The sequence below is a fragment of the Amia ocellicauda genome, chromosome 14 (assembly GCF_036373705.1).
Source record: "Amia ocellicauda isolate fAmiCal2 chromosome 14, fAmiCal2.hap1, whole genome shotgun sequence".
NCBI classification, from domain to species: Eukaryota; Metazoa; Chordata; class Actinopteri; order Amiiformes; family Amiidae; genus Amia; species Amia ocellicauda.
In genome coordinates, this window is record NC_089863.1 from 25,184,149 (window position 1) to 25,191,223 (window position 7,075).

Consider the following 7,075-nt stretch of genomic DNA (forward strand, 5'->3'; position numbering starts at 1 on the left):
CTGTGGACAACTTACTTTCCACTGTGACAGCCACTATGCCACAATACAAAAAGGATTGTCAGGAGCAAAACTTTCAAACTGACAGAAAACTTCAAGGCCTGTCGTGTGACTTGATTTACATGAGCTACAGAAATGTTCTTGAACATATGTATATAACTAAGGATTCATTGAGGTCGGCGTAGCGCATTCGCCTTTCTGAAACATGAAGGGCCAGGGCTCTCCCTTGTTGACGACTGCGTGGCCTAATGAATAAGGCGTCTGACTTCGGATCAGAAGATTGAGGGTTCGAGTCCCTTCGTGGTCGTCTTATATGTTACGATGACGAAGTTGTGTCTCTCTCCTTTCTGGAGACGTTTAGAAGGGCCACTTGGTGTTCTAATGTTGCAGACAGCAGTGCTATGTTTGATAACCCTACCACAAACAGGTGATGCCCTGCACCCTGTATAGGGGTTATTCTTCACCAGCGAAATAATCCTTCTGTCTTCTGCCACAGTTGTTTTCCGTTGCCTTTTGGTGTCCTGAGCTCACCAGTGCGTTATTTCTTTTGAAGAAGTTGCCAAATAGTAGATTTTTCCACAGCCAATGTTTTTGCTATCTCTCTGACCGGTTTGTTTTGATTTCTAAGGCAAAACTGAAGACAAAACGCCACAAGAACAAAGAGGCACTACTAAAGACAGCTGAAGGCCTTGCAGAGCATCACCAGGGACTAAACCCAGCATCTGGTGATGGCTATGGGTTCCACACTTCAACATTCATTGACTGCAAAGGATCTGCAACCAAGTATTGAAACTAACAATTTAATTCAGGATTATGTTACTTTGTCCAAATACTTTTGAGCACCTAAAATTGGGGGGACACATATAGAAATGGATGTTAGTACCCTCAAATTAAAGATGAAAGACTACACTTAAAGAATATCTGGATTGTTTCCTTTGAAATCCATTGTGGTGTTGTACAGATCCAAAATGATGACAATTGTGTCACTGTCCAAATATTCATGGATCTAATTGTAGGTATGTTTTTCTTTTAAAATAGATTTTCTTTGTCTTTTAATGTTTATTCTTTTAAATGTACAATCAGTATCCTGTATTATGTTTTGTACTTAATCTATGTTACCTTCAGTCCTTTGCTGTAAATGCTTTGGCAATACTTGCATAACCTCGCCATGCCAATACAGCCCTTCTGAATTAGAATTTGACAAAACCGTATTCAATTATAATAATATTTGTTGTCAATGTAAATATATGACAAAATAAACCATTACTGTTACTATGATTATGATGCAGCTGTGTTGATTATTATTCTGGACTGACAACTGAAAGGTTGTTGGTTCAAAATCCTGTGTAGAGCACACTTTTACCAGATTGGGCGTTTTGCTCCATATTACCCAGTGAGACCATGCTAATATAATTTGCGTAACACACCGTACATATTGGGACAATGTAATAATTTCAGGCTAGTTGGTCATTAAGAAAAAGTGAAATAAAACGTACAGCCCTTTACATAAATTAAAAATACTAGTATTATTATTGTTATAATCAAGCCTAATGATAACAAATAATAAGCGGAGGAAAATAAACTAATGTGTGTAAGTAATTACATTACTGTATCTACATGTGCCAGTGAGCATGCATGATGAATTAAAACAGACATAAATTAACAAACTGTAGCTTATCTAATAATAACATAAACATCATACCGGTGTCTAGTATTATTATTATTATTATTATTATTATTATTACTACTGTGATTATTATTATGATGATGAGTATTATTATTATACCAGACAGGTATGAGATGGCTTATCAATGTAGTACACCAAGTAAAAAAAAGGTTCAACACCATATATAATTTGTTTACGGAAAATTAATATATTTTCAAATAGTAGCGTAATATTCATCGTGGTACTCATCTGAAACTGAAAACAAAAAACAACATATCTTTATATAAAGCATAACATGCTTACATGAAGTGTAAGAGGAACTGGCTGTGTTGTAATCCGGTCGTTTTTATTTTACTCCTGGAATTGCAAAGTCTTCTTGCAATTCCTTAGGTGTGTTTTTTTTTTCCACGAGACCATTTTGTAACTAATTCTGTATCCTCCTCCATGTTCAAGAATAGGTCGTACAGAAGTAGAGAGTGTCAACACGTGTGGAAATTCAATGAATGAGTCTACAGCATGCATGTCATGTAAATAGACTACAAACAAATTGGCGATTTTACTAAAGCTTAATGGAAGACATCATGTTACATGTAGCTTTATTGCTAACCGTGAAAAATAAACGTCATTTCCATAACATTTCCACAAACTTCAGGAAGGAGTATTTCATTTATGTGTAGAAACGTACGCTTCTTATAAATGTATTAGCAACAGGGAAATGGAAATAAGTTAGCATTCCTTATGTTTTGACAACCGGGAAACAAAGAAGAAACAATTCCTTGTTTTCTGAGAACTAAAAACTGAAATAAGTAACCATTCCTTATTTTCTGAGTTCCAGGAATCAAACAAGGAATAAGTAACCATTGCTTGTTTCTTCATGAGTCTAGAAACAGAAAAAAATACTTATTTCATTAAGAAAACAGGCAAACTGAAAAAGTAACCAACAACAAAACGTAGCAATCAGTAACCATCACTGTATTTGGAAAATTGGGAAACAGAAATAAGGAATAAGTAACCATTTCTTATTTTTTGGGAAACCGTGTTTCAGAAATAATAAACTATGTACATGTTCTTTGTTGAAAATCTGAAACCAGGAATAAGTGTCTATTACTTATTTCGTGTAAAACAGGGACAAATATAAAAAATTGTAATCATTACTTATTGAAAGAAAATGGAAATAAGGAATGAGAAACCATTACTTATTGATCAAAAGACATCAATCAGACATAAAACACAAGTAAACATTAACAAGAAATATGTATCCATAATTCATTTATTGAGAAATCTTGAAAAAAAATGAAATATTGAATCATTACTTATTTTGAGAAATCACAAATAAGTAACACGTAAGCATTACTTAATTTTTGAAACGTAAGCAATAAGAAATAAGGAATTAGTAACCATTACTCATTTTTTTAATAAATAAGGAATAAGGAATCAACTTCACGGAGGTGTCTGATAAGCTGACAATGCGTTGATCTTGGACGTGAGCCTCCGCGTCTGCAGCCTACAGCAAAAAAAGTGAGCTGCACTGCCGAGACTGGCACACAAATGCCTGGAGACTGGAGAATGCGGGCATCAATCCCGCTACCTCTCACATGCTAAGCGAGCACTCTACCACCTGAGCTAATTCCCCTGCCCTCAGATGTAAAGCCCACTTCTTCAGTCTTTACATGGAACGTCGAGAGTAAGTTCGTTCCTGTGCTTCAGGCAAGCTTGCATCCAACTGTGGACAACTTACTTTCCACTGTGACAGCCACTATGCCACAATACAAAAAGGATTGTCAGGAGCAAAACTTTCAAACTGACAGAAAACTTCAAGGCCTGTCGTGTGACTTGATTTACATGAGCTACAGAAATGTTCTTGAACATATGTATATAACTAAGGATTCATTGAGGTCGGCGTAGCGCATTCGCCTTTCTGAAACATGAAGGGCCAGGGCTCTCCCTTGTTGACGACTGCGTGGCCTAATGGATAAGGCGTCTGACTTCGGATCAGAAGATTGAGGGTTCGAGTCCCTTCGTGGTCGTCTTATATGTTACGATGACGAAGTTGTGTCTCTCTCCTTTCTGGAGACGTTTAGAAGGGCCACTTGGTGTTCTAATGTTGCAGACAGCAGTGCTATGTTTGATAACCCTACCACAAACAGGTGATGCCCTGCACCCTGTATAGGGGTTATTCTTCACCAGCGAAATAATCCTTCTGCCACAGTTGTTTTCCGTTGCCTTTTGGTGTCCTGAGCTCACCAGTGCGTTATTTCTTTTGAAGAAGTTGCCAAATAGTAGATTTTTCCACAGCCAATGTTTTTGCTATCTCTCTGACCGGTTTGTTTTGATTTCTAAGGCAAAACTGAAGACAAAACGCCACAAGAACAAAGAGGCACTACTAAAGACAGCTGAAGGCCTTGCAGAGCATCACCAGGGACTAAACCCAGCATCTGGTGATGGCTATGGGTTCCACACTTCAACATTCATTGACTGCAAAGGATCTGCAACCAAGTATTGAAACTAACAATTTAATTCAGGATTATGTTACTTTGTCCAAATACTTTTGAGCACCTAAAATTGGGGGGACACATATAGAAATGGATGTTAGTACCCTCAAATTAAAGATGAAAGACTACACTTAAAGAATATCTGGATTGTTTCCTTTGAAATCCATTGTGGTGTTGTACAGATCCAAAATGATGACAATTGTGTCACTGTCCAAATATTCATGGATCTAATTGTAGGTATGTTTTTCTTTTAAAATAGATTTTCTTTGTCTTTTAATGTTTATTCTTTTAAATGTACAATCAGTATCCTGTATTATGTTTTGTACTTAATCTATGTTACCTTCAGTCCTTTGCTGTAAATGCTTTGGCAATACTTGCATAACCTCGCCATGCCAATACAGCCCTTCTGAATTAGAATTTGACAAAACCGTATTCAATTATAATAATATTTGTTGTCAATGTAAATATATGACAAAATAAACCATTACTGTTACTATGATGCAGCTGTTTTGATTATTATTCTGGACTGACAACTGAAAGGTTGTTGGTTCAAAATCCTGTGTAGAGCACACTTTTACCAGATTGGGCGTTTTGCTCCATATTACCCAGTGAGACCATGCTAATATAATTTGCGTAACACACCGTACATATTGGGACAATGTAATAATTTCAGGCTAGTTGGTCATTAAGAAAAAGTGAAATAAAACGTACAGCCCTTTACATACATTAAAAATACTAGTATTATTATTGTTATAATCAAGCCTAATGATAACAAATAATAAGCGGAGGAAAATAAACTAATGTGTGTAAGTAATTACAGTACTGTATCTACATGTGTCAGTGAGCATGCATGATGAATTAAAACAGACATAAATTAACAAACTGTAGCTTATCTAATAATGACATAAACATCATACCGGTGTCTAGTATTATTATTATTATTATTATTATTATTATTATTATTATTATTATTACTGTGATTATTATTATGATGATGAGTATTATTATTATACCAGACAGGTATGAGATGGCTTATCAATGTAGTACACCAAGTAAAAAATAGGTTCAACACCATATATAATTTGTTTACGGAAAATTAATATATTTTCAAATAGTAGCGTAATATTCATCGTGGTACTCACCTGAAACTGAAAACAAAAAACAACATATATTTATATAAAGCATAACATGCTTACATGAAGTGTAAGAGGAACTGGCTGTGTTGTAATCCGGTCGTTTTTATTTTACTCCTGGAATTGCAAAGTCTTCTTGCAATTCCTTAGGTGTGTTTTTTTTTTCCACGAGACCATTTTGTAACTAATTCTGTATCCTCCTCCATGTTCAAGAATAGGTCGTACAGAAGTAGAAAGTGTCAACACGTGTGGAAAGTCAATGAATGAGTCTACAGCATGCATGTCATGTAAATAGACTACAAACAAATTGGCGATTTTACTAAAGCTTAATGGAAGACATCATGTTACATGTAGCTTTATAGCTAACCGTGAAAAATAAATGTCATTTCCATAACATTTCCACAAACTTCAGGAAGGAGTATTTCATTTATGTGTAGAAACGTACGCTTTTTATAAATGTATTAACAACAGGGAAATGGAAATAAGTTAGCATTCCTTATGTTTTGACAACCGGGAAACAAAGAAGAAACAATTCCTTGTTTTCTGAGAACTAAAAACTGAAATAAGTAACCATTCCTTATTTTCTGAGTTCCAGGAATCAAACAAGGAATAAGTAACCATTGCTTGTTTCTTCATGAGTCTAGAAACAGAAAAAAATACTTATTTCATTAAGAAAACAGGCAAACTGAAAAAGTAACCAACAACAAAACGTAGCAATCAGTAACCATCACTGTATTTGGAAAATTGGGAAACAGAAATAAGGAATAAGTAACCATTTCTTATTTTTTGGGAAACCGTGTTTCAGAAATAATAAACTATGTACATGTTCTTTGTTGAAAATCTGAAACCAGGAATAAGTGTCTATTACTTATTTCGTGTAAAACAGGGACAAATATAACAAATTGTAATCATTACTTATTGAAAGAAAATGGAAATAAGGAATGAGAAACCATTACTTATTGATCAAAAGACATCAATCAGACATAAAACACAAGTAAACATTAACAAGAAATATGTATCCATAATTCATTTATTGAGAAATCTTGAAAAAAAATGAAATATTGAATCATTACTTATTTTGAGAAATCACAAATAAGTAACACGTAAGCATTACTTAATTTTTTAAACGTAAGCAATAAGAAATAAGGAATTAGTAACCATTACTCATTTTTTTAATAAATAAGGAATAAGGAATCAACTTCACGGAGGTGTCTGATAAGCTGACAATGCGTTGATCTTGGACGTGAGCCTCCGCGTCTGCAGCCTACAGCAAAAAAAGTGAGCTGCACTGCCGAGACTGGCACACAAATGCCTGGAGACTGGAGAATGCGGGCATCAATCCCGCTACCTCTCACATGCTAAGCGAGCACTCTACCACCTGAGCTAATTCCCCTGCCCTCAGATGTAAAGCCCACTTCTTCAGTCTTTACATGGAACGTCGAGAGTAAGTTCGTTCCTGTGCTTCAGGCAAGCTTGCATCCAACTGTGGACAACTTACTTTCCACTGTGACAGCCACTATGCCACAATACAAAAAGGATTGTCAGGAGCAAAACTTTCAAACTGACAGAAAACTTCAAGGCCTGTCGTGTGACTTGATTTACATGAGCTACAGAAATGTTCTTGAACATATGTATATAACTAAGGATTCATTGAGGTCGGCGTAGCGCATTCGCCTTTCTGAAACATGAAGGGCCAGGGCTCTCCCTTGTTGACGACTGCGTGGCCTAATGGATAAGGCGTCTGACTTCGGATCAGAAGATTGAGGGTTCGAGTCCCTTCGTGGTCG

At 35.8% G+C, this 7,075-nt stretch overlaps 3 non-coding genes across 3 annotated transcripts; all 3 read left to right on the plus strand.

Moving 5' to 3' along the window:
• The first annotated feature begins 231 nt into the window (after positions 1-231).
• On the plus strand, positions 232-304 carry trnar-ucg (transfer RNA arginine (anticodon UCG)). Its single transcript has one exon. It is a non-coding gene; the product is annotated as a tRNA-Arg (tRNA).
• A 3,313-nt stretch (positions 305-3,617) lies between these two features.
• Positions 3,618-3,690, plus strand: trnar-ucg (transfer RNA arginine (anticodon UCG)). Its single transcript has one exon. It is a non-coding gene; the product is annotated as a tRNA-Arg (tRNA).
• A 3,312-nt stretch (positions 3,691-7,002) lies between these two features.
• Positions 7,003-7,075, plus strand: trnar-ucg (transfer RNA arginine (anticodon UCG)). Its single transcript has one exon. It is a non-coding gene; the product is annotated as a tRNA-Arg (tRNA).